Below are 27,044 nucleotides of genomic sequence, written 5' to 3'. Positions count from 1 at the left end.
CACGCCAGGAGCATCAAAGTATTTACCAGTTCACGGCCGCTTTCCCGCAATCGCAGCTGAAGCTGTAATCCGCTGGATTCGCCTCCTCCGGCTCTCCCAGCCGCTGGGAGAGGGAGGGCTCCCAGTAGTGCCCCGGACACTTCCAAATTATACCGATTTTTATATATTTTTCTCCCCTTTCCTGGGATCGGGGCGCGGGGAGGGGGGGCTGGAAATCCCCATCCGGAATCCAGCCTCATCCGTGCCGAGCCACCTCCATGTAAATCCGACCATCAGGCAGGCAATGGAAATGATCAAACGCTACTTCTCTCCGTCTGCAGGCAGATAATCCCACTAATCCAATAGATCTCCCCCGATCCGAAATTGCCCTCCAGACGAATCCCTTTTCGCTCGGTGTCCGGCGGGTGATAGCGGAGCAGCGACAGTGCCCCGAGGGGCGCGGGGAGATGCGGAGGGGGGTGCGGGGTGGCGGGGGGGGGGGGGGAATGTTAATCTTTTTTGGCTCCTGGATGCACGGCTCGCTCAAACCGCCCAGATCCCTTGCTTTTTCCCCTATTACACGTTTCCACTCCAAATTGCTGCTGGATGAAAAATGGTACAAAGATACCCCCAGCGGCGGCGCGGCGAACAGCGCGGGCAGCCCCGGCCCCGCACCGCACCGCCCCGCACCCGGCCCCGCACCGCCCCGGGCGGACCTGCCTCCGGGGGGACCCTCCCGCAGCGGCTCGGCCCGACAGCGGGGCGGGGGAGCCCCTCCGGTGGCTGCCGGAAGCACGGAGAACACGCACCCCTGAGTGCACAGGGATACACAGCGATGCCAACTGCGGGATGGAGACGCTGCTCGCACCTGCCTGCGGGTGGGCTGCTGCCTCTTGCTAAATTATACCTGAATTATATAACTTTTGTGTATATAGTTCATGTAGATAGATACAATTTACACTCCGATATGTCACACAGGTATAATCTAGTAAGAAACAATGATCTTGCTTAGACTGTCACTGTCTGCACATAAGATATAAGGGACTTCTTTTGTTTCCCCTGGTTGCTTCTTGGAATATTTTACTTATTTTTCACTGCTTACTTTCTATTTTTAATTGAGGAAAAAAGTATTCTATGACCCCAGCCTTCATGCTTTCTAGGATCACAGTGGAGAATGAAAGTTAACAACTAAGGGAGCGTGGGGAGAAAGGAAGGCCAGATCAGAAAGGAAAGTAGAATAGTCCTTTGAATGTTGAAAGGTCTATTCAGTTTTAAGAACAGCCACAATCACACACTAAAACATTCTGAGTTAAAGCCTCTTGTAGAGAGCTCATTAACATCTCCTGTTATTTTAGGAGAGACTTCCCTTCACATTGTGTTTAAAATCTGTATTTTGCTCTGTTAACATCCACCTTGGTTTAAAATATTGACACTATGCAAGCACAGCATACCCACTCATGTTTCCAAGCATATAGCCCCAGGCAGGGTCTGGAGGTGCCTGATAATTTGATAAGCTTTTACACCCTCACCTGAGAGCACATCCCAGCAGAGCTAAGGTCGGTCCCAGCCACACTGAGGATCTACATCTAAATGTCCATGGCAGGAGTGACAGGACACAGCAGCACTTTATCCTGTGGCATTCCCATCTACTGGAATAATCATGTTCTGGGCACATTCTTCGCCTGGTAAGTATCAATAATTGTTATAGTCCATGATCAACTATCAAAGACCAGCATCCTTCAGTGCTCTGAAATTTAACTCTTTCCTGGCCACCAAAAGTGAACATCTCTCAGATATGGAAGGGAAAGGCAGAACGTACTCTGCTGACAGAGCAATCCTAGGCATGTTCTCATGTTAGACTCAAGGGAACACTATGTGAAAAAAAAAAGTTTCAAAACTAGAAAGAAAATGTGCATATGAATATCAGTCAGTTGCCACCAGCCACAGATCAGCCAACAGCCTAAAAACTATCACCAAAGAGGCAATATCAGGTGAGATATTCTGCCATTCTTTATCTGCACAAAACCCTGGAGTAGCTTTGTCTTTGGGTTGGTTTTTGCACTGAAAAGTAAGAAATAACAGTGATATAAAATAACTGCACCCTCATTGTCACTCAATGAGCCGTTGGAATCCAGGCGTGTAAAGTTTTCCTTTCGCTCCTTGAAGGAGGATGTATTTACCTTTCTCAAGTTCCCTGAGCCATCATGTGCACATCTCATTGGAGTGCTCTGAGTATCATTTAAGCACATTGTCCCCAGCTAATTATGGGAAAAAATCTACCCATTTATCCCTTTGCCATACATCTTCTGGGTGGTGGGAGCTGATAATTTCCATCCAATTTGCTGTAGTCCCACCTTTGACTACCAAGCCTCCACATGGTCCTAACCCATCTACACTTGTGCAGAAATGGCACAAAGTTGTTGTTTGAGCACCTTAATTTTTTCTTTAACTCACTCTCACAGCAGTGACATGTAACATAAATTAATTCATAGCATCACTTTTGCTCTGATCTGTCACCAAGGTTGGGATCCCTTTCTGGAACTTTTCTGCTGTCTTTCCCTCTGCTTCCCTCCTCCATGCTTCAAACATTTCTCCTTGCTTCTTCCCTCCAGGAACCTCAATATCACAATAGCTCTCTTCTCATCCAAAATATTGCTGGAGAAAATGGAATACCAGCTTGTGGAGGGCAACAAGATTTGCCCTGATTTCTTCAGCTCCAAAAAGTTATGCAGGTCTAGGAAGGGGTATAGGGTTGGGAAAATGAAGTACAGGACTAATCTCTTTTTACTGATGTGATAGTAACAGCTGAGCCTGAACATAAATATGGTAATAACGCTGCCTAAAGCCTGACACTACTGTATTAGCAGTGCAGTTTGACATTGATTCAGTCTACATCCAGTATGTCCTTGCTTAAAGACCTAAGTGGCCTATACACACATTTGTTTACACATAGATACATATCTATATACATATATACACATATGGTATTGGAACTAGATGATCTTTAAGGTCCCTTCCCACCCAAACCATTTTTCATTCTATGATATATATCTATATACATATGTGTAAGAAGTGTTTGGACTCATTTGAAAGAAGGGGAGAAGAGCTCATAATAGATTAGAGCTTTGTTAAGTATGTTTTAACACGCTGCATGTCAAGAAATTATGATCTAAGGAACACGAAACTGCTTTAAAGGATGGCAGTATTTAATATTTAGTTTAGCTGAGTAGGGTTGTGTTATCTGCATTTACTAAAAGAATGGAAAGACAGATTAACTTCTAAGGACTGAAAATCCATGAAAATTTCAAAGGCCAGCATTCTGCAATATTCTAAAATTCAACACTGCTCCATTTTCTCTGTTTTAAGAACATGAAGCCCTTCATACAGCCCTCATGTAAGCACCTAACTTCTAAAAGAGCAAAACATACAATCAAAAGCTAAAAAGAAGAAAGAAGCTCCCAACTAGCAATCAAAGCTAAAATGTGTATTGAAGCAAATAAAGAATGCACCTGAAACACCAATGTTAGGAAAGGTTTGAATGTGACACAAGTTTCATGAGCGATTGCAATATGTAACTTAAGATAGTCATGTTTTTCTTTCAAGTATAAATTTTATCAGGCTGTGTTTCTCAAGAAAAAAAAGATTAACCTTTCTAATAGGTAGAAAAGGTGGATCTGTTTACATATACAAGATTCTAAATATTCATTAATTTATTTGTCTCACGATAGCTCATTAAATTGTTTCTTGCAATAACTTTGTTAAATATTTTCTTTGATTTCATGGAACTTAAGATTACTCTTCTCAGTGCATTTATATTCTTAAGATTGCCCCTGATTGCCAGAACTTTAATGAAATTATAATGCCTGTCTATGAGCTGCTGTAGTTAGCTGTAACTGCTGAGTTATTGCCATTCATTTGGTTTAACCTTGCCAAGAAGAGCCACTTAAAGAGGTCATCCCTCGACAGAGTGTGGCCATGAAACCTCTTCACAAAGCTACAGGGCTGACAGTCTCTCAGTCACTTCAAACAAGGTTATTACTTGCTTTCTTTAGTATTGTTCTTTTATTCTTAAACAACCACATTTTAAAAAATATGCTTGTATGGTAAAGAACTCGCTGAGGAATGGTCAGACTTTCACACGTCAAGAGTCGAGAAAATAAGGAGCATGTAGTCTTAGGGTTCCAATTTTATCTTGCCTTCACTCTCTCCCACAGAAGTTCCCAAGCTTGTACTCATATTCCAAATGGCCTCACCACCATCTCTGCTGCACTTCAGTGGTCAGGGTCACTGGGTTTCTTCCTCCCTACCTGTGATGGGAGTCGTACATTTTGTCATCTGGTAGGATTTGTATTCTTACATCATACAGGTTGTCCTGGGTGACATTTGCTTTTTATGATTAGCACCTTGTACTGGAATATTTAATTGGCTATGTTGTACCTCTGCACTGTAGATTTATTTTGCATTTTCATTTAATTAACAGCCATGACCAATGGCCTGATGGATGGCAAAGCATTCTGTGAGGTAGAATCCTAGTGGATTAAAAGCTTTACTGGAAAGTTTCAAACACCCATTCAGCCTGAACTTCTCAAAGGCAATTTTCTATAAAGTACCATGTTTCCAAAACACAATGCTCGAGGATATGGGAAGAGGAAGCAAACAAGGATAACACAAACCCTGTTCCTACAGACACACCCAAGAGTAGGATCACTGGATGCTCAGATGAGCACAGTCTGCCCATAGTTATTCTGAGGTTCAGGTTCTTTTGGGTGCTGTTAAAAGACTGATATTGATAAAAAAAGCCATTGCCAGTGTTCTTACTGGAACTTAATCAGTAGATTACAACACATTACAACACTGTGCTTGCCAGGGAACTCTGAATTAATTATAAAATCCATTTCCTTGTTTATGTGGCTGGGAATACATTTAGTCCAGAAGAGTTTTATGACTTTGTTCCTTCCCAAAATTTCAGTTATTATTTGGAATCGTAATCCAGCAGTGCCTTGGTCTGTGGTGACCCAATACAGGAAATATGGGGCCAGGGTTTGGTTTCCAAATTATGAAAAGCATTTACACAAAGGGTATTCTGTTCACACTGTGTAAGAGCCAACCTATTTCTAGGTTTTTTTAATTAAATTAATTTAAACCTAGAGTTGAGAGGAGTACATACCCTATACTACTTCTGACGTACCGAATTTGAAATCACACAGGGACATTCCCTGCAGGAGCTGGTGCTCTGAGTCACTATTACATGCAGATTATATTCTTTTAGATCCAGTAAGCAAATGACAGAGAACTATGGGCCAACTTCATCTCTGATGTGATGAAATGGAAGTTAGAGGAACCTCATCAGAGAGTTTTGTTTCCTAATACCTAACCTCAGCAGAAAAATGAACATGTAGCCTGGATTGTTAGCATTTGCAAGTGAAAACAGTAAATTGTTTTCCACAAGCTTTTACTGAAGAATACCATTTCCTTTTTCACCAGTCAGTTTCCATAAGCAAGGAGAGCTTGAACTTCTGTGAATTAAGACTTGCTGGAACCTTGACACTCTCTCAGTACTGACAGAACATTTTAAGTCCTTATTTAAATCAGTCACTAATAAGATGATTGTGAAACACATCATGATTTTACTACCAGCTTCTCTTGGCATCTGTTTCCCTCCAGTTACGATTGCTCTGATAACTTGGTGACCGATATAATTAGCCTGGCTGTCATCATGGCTACTGGCCAAAAGAGCCAAAAATGTTTCTTGAATTTTCTTTTCAGATGCACCAAATAACACAACACATTAATTAAAACTCAGACAGTCCCAGTTAATTTCTGACAACTGAAAGAGATGCAATTTGAAAACACACTTAAAAAGCAGTAAATCACTTCCAACCTGGTTTGTGTGAGCTGCATTTGAAAGAGGCTGGAGTGAGCTGGGGATTGGGTACCCGGCTGGGGTCAGGGCAGAGCCTTGATCAGTGACCGTGTGGAGACCTTGAGCAAACCATTTTATCTTTCTGATCTTTAACTCTATCTAATCCATTTTGATTTTTCTATCACCGAGGCAAAGGCAACCTTCCCATACCAAGGAGAAGGAAGAAGCCATCTAGGGATTCCCAGGCTGGGGAGGAGAGGGAGGTCAAGAGGCAGAGCTGAGGCAGCTCAGCGCTGCTGCCTCTGCCAGCCCCAGCTGTTTGGCACCGACCCGTGCAGTGACTTGCAGGTGCAGCAGAGGGTCTGTGTTGCTACAGGGCATTGATAGACCTCTGAAAGAGGCCAGGCACCCGAGAGAGTTGTGTGGGACAAACTGGTTTTGTGGAGCAGTCGATGTAATGTGTTCATGAAATTCTGCTATAATAAGCAATAGGAAACAATGAACCGACAGAAAAACGTTTTATAAAAGACACGTTCCCGTGTTTTGCAGGCATTAATCAGCCTCAATAGTGATGGGAAATCTAGGAGATAGTATCAATATGAAAATGCCATTGTACAAACAGTAACACATTCGCTTGCTTATCTTAGCAAGTCTTAAAGCTTGTCATGTCTGGAAATCTGATTCACTGCACAATGACAAACGACACAAAATTGACATGTACAGGCAAGAACATACAGGCAAAGCACAGAGTACAGAAATTCCTAAGAATTTCTAAAGCAGAGACACCTGAAGAGCTCCTTAACTGAGGGACCCAGAGAAACATCATTTTTAACAGGAGATGAGAGGGGCATTATTCCTTCTGAAAATAGAATTACTTTTAAGAAAGAAAACTGAAGGCAAAGCAAATCACTTGTGACTTCTGAAAATCTCACTGTAGTATAACTGAGCTGTTATTTATAGCCCAAAAATATTATTCCTGTAAAATCTGGTTGTTCTAATGATTTAATAGCAGAGTAGCAACAATAAAATTCTTCATTCCAGCTGTGTAATGGTTGCATGTTAGGTTATGTGCCTTTGTGTCTCTGGCTGTACACAGACACATGATAATACCAGATCTACAGTAGCTGCATGGCAAGGCACCCTGGAAAACTGGAGACACAAAGAGCTTCTCTGCTCTGTGCAAAATATCTGCAGATACCTCTGTCTGCTCTGACAGTAACAACCTCAGGAAGCCTTAGATGGCATCTCTGTAGGCAGACAAGGAGAAAAAGTAAAATAAGAGTTAAAAATGGCAATAGAGGAACTGCAGCATCCTAGAAGCCTATTATTTAATTGATGTCATAACCCAGGAGAATATATGATCCTCTATACACTATGGTCAAGTCACAGTGTGCAGTCTACATAGACTTTGAAATTGCAGTTGTTTTTTATACTAGATCAGCTAGAACCATCTGAAAGTTAAATCTATACAAATACTTTCTAATACCTATCTGTGGCTGAAGTGAATCCCACACCCAGAAAGACATGACTTCAAATTTTAATTTTCAAACTTCTAGAAGGTCTTGGTTGCAGAACACTACTTTTTTTTTCCCCCCACATCTGGCATCTGCAGAACTTAATGAACAACGTCTCTGGCATTCACAATAAGCACAATGCAGCTTAATCTCCTTCTGTGTGGCAAACTTTGGCATTCCCTTGCCATAGAAATTGAGCACAGTTGTTCTCGACAAATACTTTCTCAGGCAAGATGAAATAATTCATTAGTTTTCTATTTCTCAGACCTTTCCCTTTCTTTTCTATTCCAGACAAATAGGACACCCAAATTTCCTATTTCTTTTAATAATGATGCTATAAAATTTTTGCTGGCAAATGTTATTATTCCAGGCTGAGAAATTTATTCCTATAGCTGAGAAAAAAAATCATCCATCCCCCTCCGAGGTCTGTGAATCAGCCAGTAGAGGGTGCAGGCAGTGTGGCTGCAATCCCCACAAGCCTGAGCTGCTTCAGTTTGTTTCTAAGGTGGGCGAACATAACAAAGCACCTGATGTTATGTTAGGGATCAGTTCAATACTAAATAACGTGTACAAATTGCAAGGCATCTGTTTTTCTCAGCTTCCCGTTTTCTTTGTTCACAACTGTTCTCCGTGTTTATAGTGATGCTGGGCTTGTGCTGCACATGTGAAATTCAGAGACTGCAAGAAACACTTGAAATCTCACACTGCAAACCTAAGAGACATGTCTGTATGATACTTTCATAATCACGGGATTAAAAAATGTTCCTTTCCTAACAGTAAAAGTTTATTTCTATTTATATCTTCAGGCTTTATTTGAGCTTCAATCAAACAAAGTTTCACTGAAACAAACCAAAAGTATTTCCCTGACACTGGGAGTACTACCTTTGAGAGGCGATGTCAACTACAGAGGGGCTGAGAGGAATTTGTTTGCAAAGGGAACGTTGCAGCAGCCCTTGTTAAAGGAGGAATTATCTCACAGCAGTATTTACCTCCTCCCACAGTCACCTGTAGGTCACACGTGTGAGGGGCACCGCTGCTGAGCAGTCACAGGTCCACAGCACTTCACAGCCTGTTCTGTACATATTTTGCAGTGAGTCTGGCACAGATGTGAATCAGACAATATCTCCAGGAGCACACAAATACAGCAGTTACAGTCCAGTGTTTCCCATCCGCAATTCTTCTTGTAGTGCCTGGTCTACCCAACTGTCTTGGAGTCTGGTAAGACCAAAATAAAACACTGGGATTTAGGGAGGATTTAGGCTGTGGGAAAATAAGCCCAGTGTTTCAAACTCTGTCCGAGTCAGTTCAGCACCAACAAAATAAATGAAAACACAAAGTTGAGCTTGGCAAAGCTGGATCGTAGAGGTGAGCGACTATCAAAGAGTGATCACAGTGTAATAATCACAAGATACTGAGCATGAAAGGGTTTGTGACAGGTGAAAATGAACACATTTACTCCAGATGGAGTTACAATTTGAGTCTAAAATGAAGGATATACTTTTTTTTTTTTTTGAAGCAAATATTTGTTGATCTAAAGACCAAAACAATAGTTCTTGTTTCTTTAGCATGTGCTAAATAACTGACAACCTCTTTCAGCATTGCCTTGGGCTTACTTGTAGGTTTCATTTCAAAGATTAGACAAGATAAAGCACCTTGCATTAGCACACCTATCTGACAAGATGACATCTCACAATGGTTTGATAAAAATGATGGTAAATTTTACAGGTCAGTAATCTCTGCCTAGTATGAGTAAAATCAGTGTTGTCCACTCCTTTTCTGCAGAGCTATCTGCAGTGGAAACAACTAGCAACATCTCAAATGAAATGTCTCAAATCTCAGCACAGTCCCTGCAGCCATCTAGTTCATCAAAGTAAGAAACAAGCTGAGGAGAGCTCATGTTCAATGATGCTCTGAGGGAAAATGACTGTCTGGCATCAGCACTGGAAGTAGGATGTGGCTGACTGATGATTTAGGATTGTTTTTTTTGAAAATACTGGGTAAATTGAGTAATTTGAACCAATCATGGAATATATCGTGCAATACAACACTCTTCTACCCTGCAGTCTCCCTTCTGGGAAATCTGGAGTGGTGGGGAGTACATTTATCAAGAAAATAATGACCCCAAACAGACTCCTTGAAGCCTAAGGTGTTTTTTTTATAAGAGGACGCTAGGGAACTAATTAGGAGGAAATAGCTCCTCAATGTCCTGAGTGAACTCCCACTGAGATAATAAACAATTTACTGATTCACACAACTTCAGACATCCAAAGATAGTCATCTTTATGACGTTTTTGCAAATATGGAACATAGAATGGCATACAGAGGCAGTGTTTGATCAAGAAAAAAAGGTATATATATTCAAGACCACACACTTATCATTACTGAATTTTTTATCTTTGAATTTGGAATTAGGATATACTTAAGAGGTGTATAGTACTGTATATTATTCAAAAATTAATTTTAAAAGGTGAAGTTACTATCTGCCTACTTTTATAGGCTTTATCTAATTTCCTTGTTCTTTTATGTTCCATACATTCTTTGGGGAAAAGGAGACACAGGAGTTTTGGGTATGGACATTTGCTGGCTTTCAGGCAACAAATGTTTTAGAATCAGCTTTCAAAACACTCAGTTTTGCAAATATTGAATCTTCTGGACCTTCTCCCCCGATTAGAAGGCCAAGTATTTTGATCAAGAAAGGAAAAAAGTCCTAAGAATGGAAAACAACAACAGTGCATATATTCAAAAGGTACAGACCCCCAGGAGTAACTTGGAGTATCAGAGGGAGGTCTGACAAGAACTAAGGGCAGCACATTAATATTTAGACTGAGCATCAGCAGAAATGTCCTGTCAGTGTGATGTGTGGAATTATCCTAAGGGAAGTAACTAAAGCTTGTTGCTGACAACCACTGCTTTTCAACATTTCAAGTTGGCAGCTCTGTTTCTATACCAAACATTCACATCAGCCCTTTCATTTTATGATAAACAGAAGAAAAATTTATATAATGGATATAATCAGCAATAGACCTATATGAGAGAGAGCTTTGTGTTTTGAGAAGCTGAAATGGAAAGCTTGATCCAGATGGAAGAAGTGAGCATGGACCTGTTGGAGTAAGTCCAGAGGAAGACACAAAAATGCTCCAAGGGCTGGAACACCTCTGCCATGAAGACAGGCTGGGAGAGCTGGGGGTGTTCAGCCTGGAGAAGAGAAGTCTCCAGGGAGACCTTAAAGCCCCATCCAGTAGCTAAAGGAATGACAAGAGAGAAGGAGAGGGACTTGATAGAACAAGGGGGAATGGCCTTTAACTGACAGAGGGAGGGTTTAGATTGGATATGAGGAAGAAATTCTTTACTGAGAGGATGGTGAGGCACTGGTACAGGTTACACAAAGGCGGCCAAGGCCAGGTTGGATGGGGCTTTGAGCAACCTGGTCTAGTGGAAGGTTTCCCTGCCCATGACAAGGGTGGAACAAGATGATCTGTAAGGTCCCTTCCAACTCAAACCTTTCTATGACTCCATTACTCATTTTGAATTTTATTAAAATCACACCACTTTGGAAACATCCTGATTATGTTTCTATGACTTATCTTAGGATCTTATATGAACAGCTCAGAAACACCCTGAATATTTGGAAGGAGCTGTAAGAAAGTACTGTTGAAGAAAAATCTAATAATGTGGCAGGGTAGAAAGCTTGCTGTTTTCATTGCTGGATATCTACTGCTGGAGTCTCACTCTTTTAGGATTCTGAAGATATTTCTCATGGCCAATGGAGAGAGAAAAAAGGGGTTTTGAGATAGTGATAAAGACCGAACACACTGGTGCCATACTAAGCAACCCACACATTCAGTCACATAGAGTACCTTTTCTCTGTGGTTCAGTTCCCTCATGCTTTCCATATGCTCTCTTTAAAAGGGCTTGTCAACACAAATTGTCTTTCAAGTAAAAGAAGCAATTGCTTAATATAATTTGATAATCAGCATTTGCTAGAGAAATGTGTTAAATTCCAGTTGCTCATTTCGACTCCATTCCGCGCTTATGGTTTTCCTTTCTTTTTCTCCTGCCCATTTCCCAACACATCCTCTCTGCTTGTGTCCATTCTGGTTAGGCTGCCAGAAGTTGTGGGCAGGACCCATTCTACAGTTTGCATTTTTTGTTTTCTGGAGCTTGTGAAAGAAGCATCCAAAGAATTTCAGACTGGGCGTCTCTATCCCTGAAACTTTCAAATGCTCTTTGCATTTTTATATAACTGTGGTTAAAATCTGACATGAACAACTTCTTCATGGAATCTCCTCAGATCCCCGTGGTCTGCACAGTTATGGCTCACAATCTAAAGCTCACAGTATTACTTCCACATCTGGTACTTCAGGCATTTGTTTTAAAAAACATGGTGTCACTCAAATGCACATAAATATGGATTTGCTCATTAGCAATGTTCCTGCTGTAACTACAGCTAGAGCACCTTAGGGAATAAAATGCTTAATTCTAAGCATTTGGGAGGGACAGATTCACAGTTGTGTTGCCTGAACTTTCTGAAAACAAAACAGTAATTTGGTATGTAGTGGTCGAGCCACAAAATAAATACTGTGGGTACAAGAAGAAAATCTGATGCTCAGAAGTTCATAAACTGCCAGTGGACTAAAGAGTAAGGTTTTACCCTCCCTTCTTCCTCACAGTTTACCCTAAAGCTGCAACTATCACGAGCAAAGCAAGAAGTGGTGGTTACCTCTATCTCAGTTGGCGTTTGACTGTGTTTCCACAAGTTGGAAGAGAATTTTATGATAATTATTAAACATGATTGTTTAAACAGTATTGTTTGAACAGTATTAATAAATTGTAAGAAAAAAGTGATCTGTAACTTTTTAATGCATTAAAGCAACAAAATTATTAAGTAGAACACCAGAGACAGAAAAAGAAAAAAAAAAGAAAATCTTATCCACGTATTCTAGGTTATATCATGATATTACAATCTAGAAAGGATTATCTCTGCTACAAGTCAGCACAAGTTACTGTTGTATTTAAAAAAACTTGTGCACAATGTTCACCTTACAGCGTCTTCTTATATTAAGATAATAATGTGAAATGAGGCAAGCAATCATTTGTCTCATCCTCTTTGTGTTTGGGGCCCCTGAATAAAATTGTGGGTGACAAATATTTGAGATCTATAAAATGTTGTTCATCATATCAATGTTAGCATAATTGTATCTGATTTATAAAAGAATTTTGTTAGAAGGAATACTTAGAGAGTTCATTCTCACTAGATGTCACCCAAAGGAAGATTTGTATATCATAAGGTTTATGCCATTGTCTATTGGTGAAACATGATTGCATACAACTTCCAATTTCATCCTCCTTTTTGGGCAGTTCTCAGAAAAAGGCATCCAAACCAGCAGTCATTTATCTTTGATTTAAGCACAATTTGATGCCTACTTAATATACACACAAGTAATAATTCAAGACAGCACAAAATGTGCATTTGACAGGTTTCCAAAAGACACCAATGCATATTAACAGTTTTGCATTTACAGGCATAAATTCATGGGTGACTCTCACACAAGATGACTTGAGAAACTCTTTGCACTAATATCTTCTATACAGAGTATTCATCTGCTCCGTATTTTAGTTGCATGTTCTTCATGCATTATTTCCTGCAATGCTTATAGGATTGTGTTATTCAGAGACCCTGTTACTATTTTCCCACACAACACCATTACCACTTGATACACCAAGAAAACGGTGATTTGCAGGAGTCTTCCACTGAACAGATTGTAATGACTATAACAGTCTACAGAAACTCTCTATAAAATATGACTGACATAACTATGCCCTAGAGAGCAATGGTTAAATAATAACATACATACATAATGTCATTGTTATATTGATTTACACAGACGTGATATCACCTACGCTTTATGTCAAAGAAAAAAGACAGCTTTTAATAAAAGGTAAAATTAGTCACATAACTTATGCAATCAAGAAAAAATTTAAACCAATATTAAACAACATGTATACACTATTCTCCCTCTCACACCTGCATTCTGAAGCATTCTCAAGGCAAGCATTTTATAAATAAAAGAGCAAACCAGCTCCCAGATCAAACTTCTTGTTATTCACAGCAGGTTTGATTTGACTTGGCCAGAAAAAAGATTTCTCTAAACAAATCCCTCTAAATAAAACATCTTTCCCCTCAAGCCCATCAGCTCATCATTAGAGCTTTAGGAAGTTGTGCACCATTAGCAGTGAAGGGTAGATTCAAGATATGCATGAACTTGGTACTGAAGGAGGATTCAAACTTAGCCTACACTGGAAATTTTTGAAGGTACATAGCTTAACCAGCTGCAAATAAAAAAGGCTGCAACACACTCCTATACTACAAGCTGGTATACACAGACCTTGCTATATTTGTAATAAAAGTCTTGAGTGCAAAAAAAAGCCACACAAAATCAGGTTAAAGGCACTCTGACCAGCCATTATTGCAATCAACATATGTTTCTCAAACTCTTTTTGACTTAAATAAAATTGAGGCCAGAGGACAGCTGGAGGCCTAATGAAAGAAACACGTCTACTGAGACAAGATCAGATTTGGGGGTTTTTTTCCTGTTAAAAGTACAGATCGTGTTTCCAATGATTCATAGTCCAACCTTCTCTCTTTCAGCTCTGTAGTGATGAAATGACCAGATAGAAAATAGACTCTTGCCCATATTAAACCCCAATGTCTTTACTGATTCCTTACCCCATCTACAACACAGCTCTTTAAAAAGATACTTGGATCAAAGAATAGAAAATGAAAATATTAAGGGAAATATAATGGAAGATATAAAACCTTATCCTCATCTAGATGTAATATTTGGTTGTTCCAATGATATAATTGTATAAGGCAAGCAAAATGGGATGAAGACAGAAGAATGGTAAACTTAGAGGAAGAACTTACAAGCAGGATTGTTCTGCACTCCTTTTTTATGGAAGATGTAAATAATTTAGAACTTGTGTACCAAACTTACACCTCATTTTCTACTGCAAGTTATTATGTTCACAAGATAGTCTATTTAAAAATTGATACAGCATATAAAACTAAGTTCCTCAGATTATGCAACATACCAAAAATAAGACACCAGCTTCATGAAAGCCAGTGGCCTTAATGCAGTAAAATCTAATATAGGTTGAAACAGGTAGATAAAATTAAACTTACTAGCCAAATAATGCATTTAGTTCAAATGTACCAAAAGAAGCAAAGTATTTACAATCTTTGGATGCTATATCTTAATACATAAGTATTCAGTATATCCAAAATATTGAAGAAAATATGGCAGCCCACAAGAAAATAAATAAGTACAAGTCAGTGAGGAAAGGCAACAAATGCCTGCTGCTGGCAATGCAATGATTGGAATGATCTCAGCTAACTGCTAAAAACACACAGTGAATCAGGAAGTGGAGAACTTCACATGTGAACAGGAAGACAGACACAAAATTACTGTTAGGCTTTATGACAGAAATCTGGAAAATACGTCACACTATCTGAATTCCAGAGTGACTTTAGAGGTCAGACACAGTTACCCTTCTGCAATGTTTCCCAAGGATGGGGATCATGTGCCTTTGGGAAGTGAAGATGCACCATTGACTACATCAAGTGTGTTGGATGGGCAGAGCCCTCCTGTCCCTGACAAACAGGTGATTTACAGGAGACATCAGAAACTTCAGCCTGTTCTTCTCAACAGTTCGTTTTTATTCAAGAAAGCAAAGTAAAATGGGTTGCACATTAGGCTCTCCTGCTGTCTTAAATCATGAAATAATTGTGTTGAAATTCATCACGACCTTGTGTAGCACTTCTCTAAATATCTCAGAATTATTCTTCTGAAGTAAACCAAATCAAAACAACCTATGCTCCCAAAGAAAAAGCTCCTAATATAGATAACAAGCTTTCCTTTCCATTAACAGCCAGAACATTACCACTCCCAGGCTGGTAATGCCTACAAATTAAAACATCCAGCAACACTTAAGCAAGCAGAGACTTGACAGAAATTCCCATCAAGCTATCCTTGCTAGGTAAAGAGAAGACCTTCAAAACAAATTTGATTGGTGATACATTTCACAGGTCGAGAGGGGCTTCATATTGTGCCCTAATGTATTACTTCAGTACATCATTTATATGCTTCTCCTCTAGCATCAGTCACCACTAATGACCTAGGCCTTCCTCATCTTTCACACAGCACTCATCAGAACTGGCTCCTCTCAACATTTTTTTCCCTTTTTGACCAAGGTAGCGATTGCCATCTGAAGTCATTATCATCAAAACATGACAGCTACAGAGCTAGCTGTAGAAAAGCGAGATTAGATTCCCAAAAGCAGAATTTTTGTCCTCATCTTTGGTTTCAGCGGGGAGCTGAGCGATGCTGTTTCCAGATTGCAGAGGTCCTCACCTCTCAGGCTGTGCTTCTGGTGTAGTAAGCAGCTGCTGCTCTGAAGCTCCAGTATAATTGGCTTGCAGCTATCTTTCCCTTTCAATCCAAAATGCAAGAAAACTTCTTTTTAACCATACTCCATGTGCAAACCCATCAGTGAAGTATATACTCCAGAGAAGTATAAATGGCTTGCAATCCTACTAACACAGATCTTTGCAGGATAGATAGAGGGGAATAGAGGGGCTTAGACAGGTCTCTGCTTCTTCCTTCCAGGGTAGGAAGACCAACAGACCATGCCTTTCCAGGAGTGCTTTTGCATCTTCCATGGGATGTCTCCCTAAAAAGGAAACATCTCCCTAAATCCTCTTCTGTTTCTTCCAAGCCTTTCCCTGGTACAAGCTACAGTTTTATCATTAAAAGTCTACTGGAATTGTACAAAACTGAGAGGAGATCTTCCTAAGTTCTCACTTCAGTCTTGCTGATCCTTCCCAAAGGAGGACACAGCTATTCTTCAGCAATATTTGCCAAGCAAAATGTACTTTGTATTGCCAGTATCTGTCCTATGCTTCAATCCAAAGAGTAATGCCACCATTCTGGTACAACTGACATAATACAGAATAGCTAGTCATTATAAATCACAATGTCCTAATGAAGGATAAAAAGAAAAGGAACATTTTTGAGGCACACATATTTCACAACACAATTACACTGGCATTTTTCAAGAGTTGAAAAGGTATATGGATAGAGGGTGAGAAAGGAGAAGTGAAATAAAGAACTGTGTGATATACTCACAGCATGTCTGTTCTGAGCACAGACAAGTTTCTGAAAACTTTTTAAAGGTCATGGTTACTCAAATTTACACTGAAAACTTGAGGTTTTTTCCCTTTGCCTTGTTGATCTTAATGTGTTTTTCTCCTTTGTGATTTCATGCCATGCCAAAGCTAGTTACTAACTTTCTTAGCCTTGTTGTTACTATTCAGGAAGTATTATATTTATGATCCACTATATTACTGTAATAATTAATAACAATTTACTTCAGATTTTCAATTAGTGTGATCACTGACAGGAAATAAAGTGCAGAACACAACAAAATAATAATATTAATAATAGAAAATCATCAAGAGATATAGCTGCCTGTGTACAGTACAAGGAAGTGGCACCCATTTTAGGAGAACTTGCTGGGGTTTAGTGGTATTTAATCAGCATGATAGGAAACCTCCTACGAGCATGTGAACTTTGATGTCTGAAGAACTTTTATTGCCGTGTAATTGTTTTATTTCATTTTTCCTGTGCCATTCTGAAGGCTTAATTTTCACTAGTATTCCACATAAAATTCAATAATCAAGATCCTTAATTTCACCAACCCCTGAAAGGCCACTTAAACCATCAATCTCACTATGACTTTCCTGGGAGTCCCATGGAAGGGAGCTTTGGCAACTGACAGTCTGGGGGCGAGCACTAAATAAAATAGGAAAATAAATATACTGTGTTTCCTAGAAAAGGCACAATATCACTGAGCCCTTGCAAGGCATGTTGTACTCCTTCAGAGTTGCACAGTAGCATCTCTCTTTCATAAGGAAATGCAGCAGCAGGCATGCTGACCCTGCTGTTAAACCACCCCTGGCAGCCTCAGACAGCTTTTCCTTTCTCTGGGAAAGGCAAAAGCAACAGGCACATCCCCACAAACCCTCACATGGAATAAATCTGCCTGCTTGACCTTCATACCTTTAACAGACAGGAAACCTCCACATCAGTCACCACAATGACAGAAAGATACCATGCAGCACTTAATGCTCTTTTGTAAGCTTCAAACATCTTATTTCTCTTTTCTTCCCCTTCTCCCAGCTTTTTTTTCTTTCTGTTGTTGTTGTTGTTGTTGTTGTTGTGCTAGGGATGGCTCACACTTACTGCTGGTGAAAGAAGAGCAGACTAATGACAGGACCATAAAATAAAATTCCACTTAAAGTCAGAGTAACTGTAGCAGCAAGTACCAGGATCTTCAGAAAACTTAAATGAGTCTGCCAAAATGGTTACATATGTAGCAGGACCTGAGAGTAAATCCAAGTCTATAGTCCTAAAGAGTAAGCGTAATCACTATTTTATCTCCATTTAAGTGATACATTAGGACAGAGGGAACACCACGGTGTTCCTCGCTGCACAAACAGATATTTAACAGTGGTAGCATTTTATGCAAACTACCTATTAAGTTACAAAGAAAGCACAAAAAACCATAGCGAAGTAATTAAATAATGGACAAGGCCTGGATTTTATTAAAAGCTTTCCAAACCATAAAAACAATGCCAAAAGACAGTATAAATTCAGTATTGTTTCAATGGACTCTTGAAGTCCCGTACTGTAATCTACTCTTTATTACTCATCCACAAAACATCTAGCAATTTTTATTACAAGTCCCATCCATTACAGTATTAAACTTAAATTCGATATACACTGCAAGGTCACGATCCCGCTGGTGATGAAAAGCTGTGTCTAGTACAACTTGCTTCATTTAAGGCTTAGATCTCTTGACCTACTAAAAAAATGAGCCTCACAAAAGGCACACTTGGATGTCAGAAGGAGTAGGCTCGGCATCCAAGTGGAAAGTTTACTTAGTGTCTCCAAATGCTTTAATTGCACGCCAGACCCAATTTCTGAAGCCCTTCTGATGTTAGTGTTCTGGAAGAAAACCCCTCTGGTTATCTGATGTCAAAGCTGAAATTAGTCCTTTGGATCAAATAACAGCAACAAATAACTATTTAAGCCAAGTTCCATGTACATCATACCTGCCCCTGGCTATAGTAAGTCCGTAATCTTTGGAATCCCTTCAGTTTTACTCAATATTTGCTAAGTTAAGTTGTACTTTAGACTTCACAGTGCAGCACTGGCAAATGTAATAACATGAATAATGCTATTTTGCAATTGGTAAATAGCACATTCTGGGCTGAATATATTCTAAGAATGAGGTCAGAGTGACGCAGTCTAACATGTGCCATTATTAAATTACAGAGGACCTTATATTCTTAAGATGTAGAAACAAGTAGGTGCTTACACAGAAAAAACACATGATTCTTTAAACATTTTCATATCTTTATCTCACTCCTCCTTGCTTCATTATTTTCTTTCCTCCCATCTTATTACTTTTTTAGCATCTGAAATTGAGTGATTGCTTCATCTCGGAAGCAGTGTGATACCTTAAATTGTTTACATTTTGATTCTGGAGAAAGCATCCAGGATTTGCCAAGCAAACAACACAAGGCGTGTGTTCTTGATGTATTAGGTCAATTAATACTAATTGTACCACTCCTGCTATCTCACTGGCCTTGTCTTTTTCCACACGCTGTCCAGATAAGGACTTCTGTGAGATAGCAAATCAAGACCAGTTACATCACCCACCTGAAGGCAGAAAATTGCACAAAACCTGTCTACTTATTGCTTAGCAACAGCATAGTATTGCCTTAGTATTCTGATTTGTTAAAGCAGTTCTTTTTCATAGAATCATGGAACTGTTTAGGTTGGAAAGGACCTCCCAGATTGAGTCCAACATTCCCCCAGCACTAAGCCATGTCCCCAAGTGCAATATCTACACAGTTTTTAAAAACCTCCAGGGATGAGGACTCCACCACTCCAGCAGCCTGTTCCAGTGCTTGCAATTCCATTCAGTGAAGTTTTCCCTCATATCCTATCTAAACACACACACACCCACCATCACAAACTGAGGCCGTTTCCTCTCACTCTGTCACTTGTTCCCTAGGAGAAGGCACTGACCCCCACATGGCTGCAACCTCCTTTCAGGTAGTTATAAAGGCAATAAATAACAAAATAATAACAAATAAATAACAATAATATCAAATAAATAACAAAACTCTCTAAGATATTTTCCTTTCCTGCCTTCACAGGAAGATGACCTTTTTTTCCTTTTCCCACCCACAACTCTCCTCATGTAGGTATTGGATTGAGCTAATAAAAATGCTTCTACCATCTCCAAAACTCATGAGATGGAATTTGTTCTACCTTCATATTTAGGGACATACTTACTGTTAGCTACACAATTTTCCCCTCTTTAGTATGGAGAATTACTTTCAAGTCAGTGTCCTGCAGCAAAGTACCTGATTATAAACATTTGTCAGGAATAAGGATTCCTAATCTGGGCTAATGAACTAATCTAGACTAGACAAAAAAAGAATTAGGTTTCAAGAAAGGACACTGGGATTTATAAACCACGCTGGGAATGCAAAAACAAACCACAGCCACTGTTGGTTACACTGTTCTCACAGTGAAAACAATGGTAGAGGCCATTCCAGACATTAAAACAGTGAGTGCATGATAAAGAGTGGAAGACATGGCTTATAAATGAAGATTAAAGAAAAGCATTTTCAAACACTTAGGGACTGCATGTGACACTCCCATTGTTAGGGATGGGAGCTGAGCCAAAGTGGTTATACTTAAAGGGAAAAGACAGTTTGGAACTGTTAAATGGAAATATTTTGTACAAAACGTGTAATTAAATCGTGGAACACTCTTTCATTGTAAAACACTTTGCCTAATAGCTTAGGAGGATGTAAAAAATAGTTAGATATTGTAGACATAAGGACACATGCAATATATCATATCCAATTACTCTAAAATAGTGTATTAGTCTCTGCTTGTAGCACAGAAAGATACATCTTCCTGTTCAAGACACAGTGTTATCAACCACTAGGGTAAATATTAAAATTGCTCCTTACAAGTACATGTCTAAAACTGGCAAAGAAAAAAAAAGAAATTATGAAAACCTATTTTCTGATTCTTAAAGAAATGGTGTAACACTAATCTTGATGTGCAAAGCTTAGCTCTACTTTTCCACTAAAAAGGTGTGTTTTCCAAAGACAGACAAGGAAATTGAGTAATGCACATATGAGTTAATTCACAGTTCATTGATGGCATCCTTGATCTACTAAGGGGCAAGTGATTAAACCATTGACCATCTAAGCCACTAAAGAGCAAGACCATGTGACTTGCAGATGGTTTAAAGCTGAGATGGCATTGCAGAAAGGAACGGGTAGACTGGTGATGAGCACTGAATTTGCTTTCTAGTCCACAGAAATAGCGGAGTGGAATAAAAATAACAAAAATCCCCGGGCAATAACTTACAACAATTATTTGGCAGCAACAGAATGTTTTGAAGAGAGCAGAAAAATACAAAGTATAGGAAGATGGGAGAAGGTTGATTCCTCTTCACAGAAAGAAGGCAAAGCTTGCCCTTCTCTCGTACCAATAGTAGCTTAGTGACACCTCATTATTTTGGAAGTTGCTACTACAAACAGCTCTACCAAACAATGAGTGACTGAAGTACCTGCTTCCCCTTTTGCCTTTGCAAAAAACATTGAGCTTAGTACATTCTCTTTAGAGTTAGGTGGGATTTTTTTGTTTTGTCTTATACCAGAATAATCATTTTCATGGAGAAAAAAACCACTCAAAATAGCATATCTGAAAAAATAATAGCCCTAGCAACTCTCAGTTGCAGTAACAAAAACTTTCACTGAGGAAAACAGTAGGACTGTCTCAGGAATTAGAGCTGTTAACACTGCTCTGCAAAGACATTAAGGCTGTTAATTTAATGGTAACTTCAAGTTCTGAGGAGTCTTGTTTTCAAATGTTCCTTATATTTCACAAAGTAGATTAAAATTATTCTTCCTTGCACGTTGCACATGATACTTTACAAGAGTTAACAGTAAAATTAAAGTAATCTCTGAAGAATTTAGGCACAAATCTCTGAACACATTCAATGACCTGTTGTGAAAGTGCAGCAGACCACAGAGAAGCCCAGATCATTGGTGACAGCAGTGTAAATTTTATCTCTCTCTGCTGAAAGGTGTAACATTGGCTGTAAAAGTGAATCATTAAGACTCCCCAGAACCTGAGCAGCAAGAAGGAGATTTGAAGTGTGTGAAAGAAATGTCAGTGTTTCACAACTCGTAGTTCTTAGTTGCTAGAATTTATTTTAGATTATCTACTTTACAACTAAACTTGATATGGTTCTGAGAGTTAGGAGCAAACTCAGCACTGTTCTGTATTTTGCATGGCCAACAACTGTGGCAAAGTATTCCTAAATGAGAATAGGCTGCTCGCACATCAGGTTGTGAATAATCCATACTCACTTTATACTACCAAAAAAGGCCTAAATTAGGTGAAAGACAGTGGCTAATCTGATCCAAACAGATGTATGAATGTCCTGCTATGAGTGAACTCTGATTTCAACGAAAAGTAAACCTACTTAATGTATACTATGCCTTTTATTTATAGTTATCAGGATTTAAGATCACCCAGAATTACCTCAGGTGACTATAGCAATTTTAGCTGTAGTTCATATGCAACAAATATTATTTCATGATTTAAGGCAGCAGGAGAGCCTAATGTGCAACCCACTTTACTTTGGTTTCTTGAATAAAAATTGAGAAGAGATAGCATTTCCATAAAGGCTCTTGTGGATTTAGAAAGCAAGCCATATCAGCATACCCAAAATATTCATTAGATTGTGTTAAGAAAAAAAGTGGAAAAATAATGGGCTTTACAAAGGCTAGATTTTAGAGAAGTGAGTTTCAGAAAATTGATGTGAATTAAATAGAGTCCAGAAAATCAAATGTAGTAAAGGAAGGATATTACTGGCTATGCTTATTCTAATAAAACATCTACAGGATGTGTCATAAAGGAGAACTGAAGCTGCTGTGCAGGAGCAAAGGATGAGGAAAACAGTATCAAGGATAAAATGACAGCATTAAAAGGTAGAAAGCATCTAGAATATAGGAGGATTATGTAAATTATAACAAGAGCCTGAGGCAATCAAATATACTTGAGAAAGCCAAATTGAAAAATGAGCATCAAATAGTGCAAAGCATCTCAACTAATACCAAAAGATATTTTAAGCATAATTATACACCCAGCAACTGACAGGCAAGAAAGGTGATGGAGTGTAAAGGAGCAGGAATGCTATACAGCTATTATTGCTGTACCTATCTCTAAAACTGAAGAGGGCAGACAGTTGCCTAAGACTCAACACACAGAAATGATGGCAAGGAATTAAAAGAAAAGGTGATGGCACCCAAACTGTCAATTAACTGGATTGTTGTTCTTAAAACCAATAAGAGACCGGAGCCGAACAACGCTCATCTAAAAGTACTACATGAAGTAAGCACAGAAATTGAAGAAGGTGTAATGAAAACTTATATTTAGTACCATCATTTCAAGAGACTGGCATGGGGCCAAGCAGACACACAGCAAGAAATTACCAGTCAGTTCATTTCCCATTAGTTGTCGAGCAAGTCTTAGACAACCATTAAAAGGATCACACTGGGGCCGGGGAGGAGGGGAACATGAAAATTCAGAGCATAATCAAGGACAGCTAATATTGTTTCAGGTCATGCCTCAGTAACTCAGATTTCATTGAGCCTATTACTGCCTAGCCTGGCAAAGGGGTGCAGTAAATGTCAAAGATGTTCGTTATTTAGATTGTCAGAAAACATTTGACAAAGCTGCACATCAAGGAGGAACTTATCAGTGTTATAAACCAACAAACAATAAGCTCTATTGTGTCAGCAAGTTCTAAAATTTTGTTATTAAACATGCAATGCCACTGCAGAGTTTAAGGTATTAGAAACCAATGTAAGAGCAGGTAAAGAAAAGTCAGCACTAGACCAGGTGTGACTAAAGGAAAGGTTATGGATCGGATATACTTCACAGGGGTGAAGAGCTCTTCTGAAGTCAACCTCCAGGGCAATCTAGATCAGGGTAATTAGAGCTGCCTCATCTTGACAAGTGGATCCAATTAGGTACAACCAGGATGCAGAGGTGAGAAGAGGACACTGGGGATCACAGTAGTCCTGGAGGGAAGGAATTTGGATTGAGTTTTCCACTGGTGCTGCATTACCTGCAAGAATCCAGACCTGCCTTTTTCACCTGGATAGACACGTATCCGGACACCCTCTCAGCACTGACCATTGGCACAAAAGCTCCTGCCTTGTAGGAATGTGTGGACAGGTGTCCTTCTTGATGATAGGATAATGGATTTTGCCTGTTCTGCAGGACAAACCATTTTTAGGCCATATTAAATGAGGACTGTTTCCATCTTTGAGTGCTGCTGACACCTGTTGGCTCCCTACCCCTTCGTGCTGTATTGTTGCAATCATCCAGAAAAGGACTTCATCCAGTTACCTAGCAGAAAAGCTATTTTCCTCTTCACAAAAGGCTTTTATGCAAGACTATCTGCACGATCACAGTGATTAAATATATTTAAATCCCTTTCCTGAGTTTATCAAAGCCCCAAGAAGGTAAATCTTGCAGGGGGACTCCGAGGTGCCTCTTGCCTTGCGCAGAAGCCGCTCCTGGGGCTGTGTGTGGAGCCTTTCAGCTGTGCTCTTGCTTGTCTCACCAGAGGCAGCTCAAAAGGCAGCATGTTTTATTCCTTATTCCCACACACAGTCTCTATGGCTGCGATTGTGAAGCTGTGGGGTGAGGGACCACAAGCGCCAGCACGTGAGTCACGCTGCTCTGCAGAAAGGGATGTCAACAGAACAGCAAAACAAATAAAATGAAAAAAAAAGAAAAAGAGGGGAATAAATAAAGTCACGTCCTCCCTCCCTGAGCTCTCCACGCAGCGAGAGGCTGGCTGTGTGTGACAGGCCTCTCGGCACTCCTGTCCTCCCTGCCCTCTTGCTCAAACCCTGCACAAGGCAATTCCTCCCAGCTGAGCTGCCTGACATTCGACAGGGAGCTGGAATAGGGCTACGGGGAGAAGAGGGAGGGAGGGAGAGAGCTGCAGTGTGTGTGAGCCAGCCGGTGGGAAGAAGAGGGGAAGGAGGGAGACACGCTGTGTTGGAGGCTGCTGGGAGATCCCGTGCCTTCAGGGAATGGGGATCAAAGAAGATGGGGGCTGAGCAAGGGAGCTGGCAAAGAGAACTCCCTCCAGAAAACGTTAACGGAGAATGGGGGGGGGGGGGGGGGGGGAAAGAGCCTTGGCTTCAACATCACTATGCATTTACTTAAAACTTGTGTTGGATTCTCAATTCATGCCAGAGAAATTGCAGCATTCCTTTTTCATCATGCAGGAAGGTGAGAGATTATTTCAGGTAACTCTTTGCTCTGTGGTCTCCTCCACCCAGCAGTTTCTGACGCACTTGGGCAAGGACTCTACTGCTGAGTAAAACAGCACAGGGCTTCCATAGGTATAGATTATAACTGGTATTTAGGAGTTAATATTTCCATATAACAGCACTGTACGTGCATTGTACGTGTTCCTGCTTTTGGATAATGACCAGATGTGACCACCAGTCACATTGGGAATATCGGGGAAATTACGCTGTTTGGAAGGACAGAATTGAGGACAACAGACAGCCATCCCGGAAGCAGTCCCTAGGATTTTTGTATTATTATTGAGACATTGTCCTTGTGGAAAAAATTGCAAAATTATTACCAAAAAAACTGAGGAAGAAGTTAACTTTGAAGGAAATTTTAAATACTCCCCTGTTGACAAAGGTGGGAGATGAAAGTAAGACACAACAATGTTTAATGCAACTAAGATGGGCAGACCTTCAGCTGGGCTCAGTTTATGTAATTCCTTTGTTTTCCACTAAGAAAAGCCCCTTGCTTCATACCTTGAAGCTATAATCTGATTTGATGAGAGGTTTTCCTAAACTTGGCTCAACTGCTAAGAAACAGAGATGTATAATTTTTAATGAATCAGGTCTGCATTCTCTGTTAAGGTCTTCTGATTTTTTTAATATTATTTTATTTTTCCTGAAAGGTCAAGTGAATAACTCAGATCCCATGACAGGTTTATTGCAGAAAGAAATGGTAGTATTTGCATCATAAAATTTTTTTCTTGGAATCCGGTAAAGTGCTATAGAAGAGTATTTAAGTCATTTCTTTGGCTGAATTAAGTAGAGGAAAAAGCATGTTGATTTATATATGGGCAGGTCTTTTCCACTTCATTTTATTTAGAATAAAGCCAACTGAAAAAAGGAAGTTAATAAAACAGTGTCAAAACAAAACAACCCCCTCCCACAACAAATTCCAAGATTTGCTTTTCCAAGATATACTCTTTTATCACCAAATGCTGTGTAATGGATTGCAGTAATAAAATTATTTCAGGGGAATGATCTCGTTTACATAAGAATTTTTAAGCTTTTCTTTGCCTTTTCAAAGAATATATGAAAGCAAATTAGGAATTAGCTGCTAGGTTTAAAATAGTTGAGTGTGTTAGGAAAAATGCAGATGTGTAATCCCGCAAATGTATGATAATTTAACATAAATAATTCTCGAATTAATTAAAGGATTTACAGGTTTGTCTTATGTTCTTTCTGCTGGCTTTTCTTTTTGAAAGTATGACTCAGAATGATCATCCTACACATCCTGGCACATGGAGCCATAGGGGTGGGTTTGGAGCACACAGCTATTTATAGGCAAAATTTCATATGTTTTGGACCTCCTCGAGTCCCAAAATCTAACACATTTTTTCTTAAGTAGCCCTCGTGGCTCTACAGTCTGGTTACCATCCTGAGAGCCAAGTGTTGGATAACCAGAAAAATCTATTAATTTGCACAGGTCTTTAATTGGCCTAGGATGATCTTAAGAAATGAGGGTCATGTCTCTGCTCACTTTGAGCAGAATGTATGGATTCTGAAGTACTGTTAGTCCTTGCCAAATTGTGTGTGTGTCAGAGGGGGAGGCAGAAGAGAAGATGGATATTTTTCAATGTTCATAAGATCTGGATGTAATTTTTGACTGTAGAACAAAAGCAGTGCCTCATTCAGCAAGATGACAAAAGGTTATTTGGCACCTGGCATAAAATACACTTCTTGCAAGAACCTGGCATGAACACCAAAGTGATAATGAGTAAAATGTCAACGTCTGTGCAATAAAATCATTGATGCTGAATGTTAAACAATCATAAACAGAATACTAAACCTTCTAAGAACATTATTCCTCTTTTGTGAACAGCCAAAAATTAGTCAAACCTAATCTGACATCTTCTGTCTTATTAAGAAAATAAACAAACCTAATGTCCCAAGACCTTTACCATTACCTTTAATGTCCTAGGACATCAGGTAAACTGTAGGAAACATAGACTGCCACTTGTTAATGAATCACATGAGATAAAATTACATCAGTCCACTTAATGGATACTGTTCCTTGCCAAATCTATGGCTTTAAATTTAATTATAGTTGAGCTTCATCAATCATACAGCAAAAGAACATGGTGATGAAGACTTGAACTCCAAGATCAGCCCTTAATCAACAGGCACTTGCCTCATACTCATCTAATAC

General features: G+C 39.6%; 1 protein-coding gene across 9 annotated transcripts in view; it reads right to left on the bottom strand.

The window, feature by feature from the left end:
* The window catches only part of NLGN1 (neuroligin 1), a 416,929-nt gene that overhangs the window by 349,182 nt on the left and 40,703 nt on the right, over positions 1-27,044 (bottom strand). For 4 of the 9 annotated variants that reach the window (XR_007903582.1, XM_051781715.1, XM_051781716.1 and 1 more), the window contains exon 1: positions 27-561. The exons of 1 other annotated variant lie outside the window; for it this stretch is intronic. The gene's annotated coding sequence lies outside the window, so the exon portion shown is untranslated. Of the gene's footprint in view, positions 1-26; positions 588-27,044 lie in introns of those variants that run through there. 4 more of the 9 variants (XM_051781713.1, XM_051781717.1, XM_051781718.1 and 1 more) reach the window with 1 other exon arrangement.

Source organism: Manacus candei, unplaced genomic scaffold, assembly GCF_025592945.1.
Source record: "Manacus candei isolate 608988 ecotype Guabito, Panama unplaced genomic scaffold, ASM2559294v1 h1tg000015l, whole genome shotgun sequence".
NCBI classification, from domain to species: domain Eukaryota; kingdom Metazoa; phylum Chordata; class Aves; order Passeriformes; family Pipridae; genus Manacus; species Manacus candei.
The sequence above is the reverse complement of the archived record's forward strand: the minus strand, read 5'-3'. Positions and strand labels throughout refer to the sequence as shown.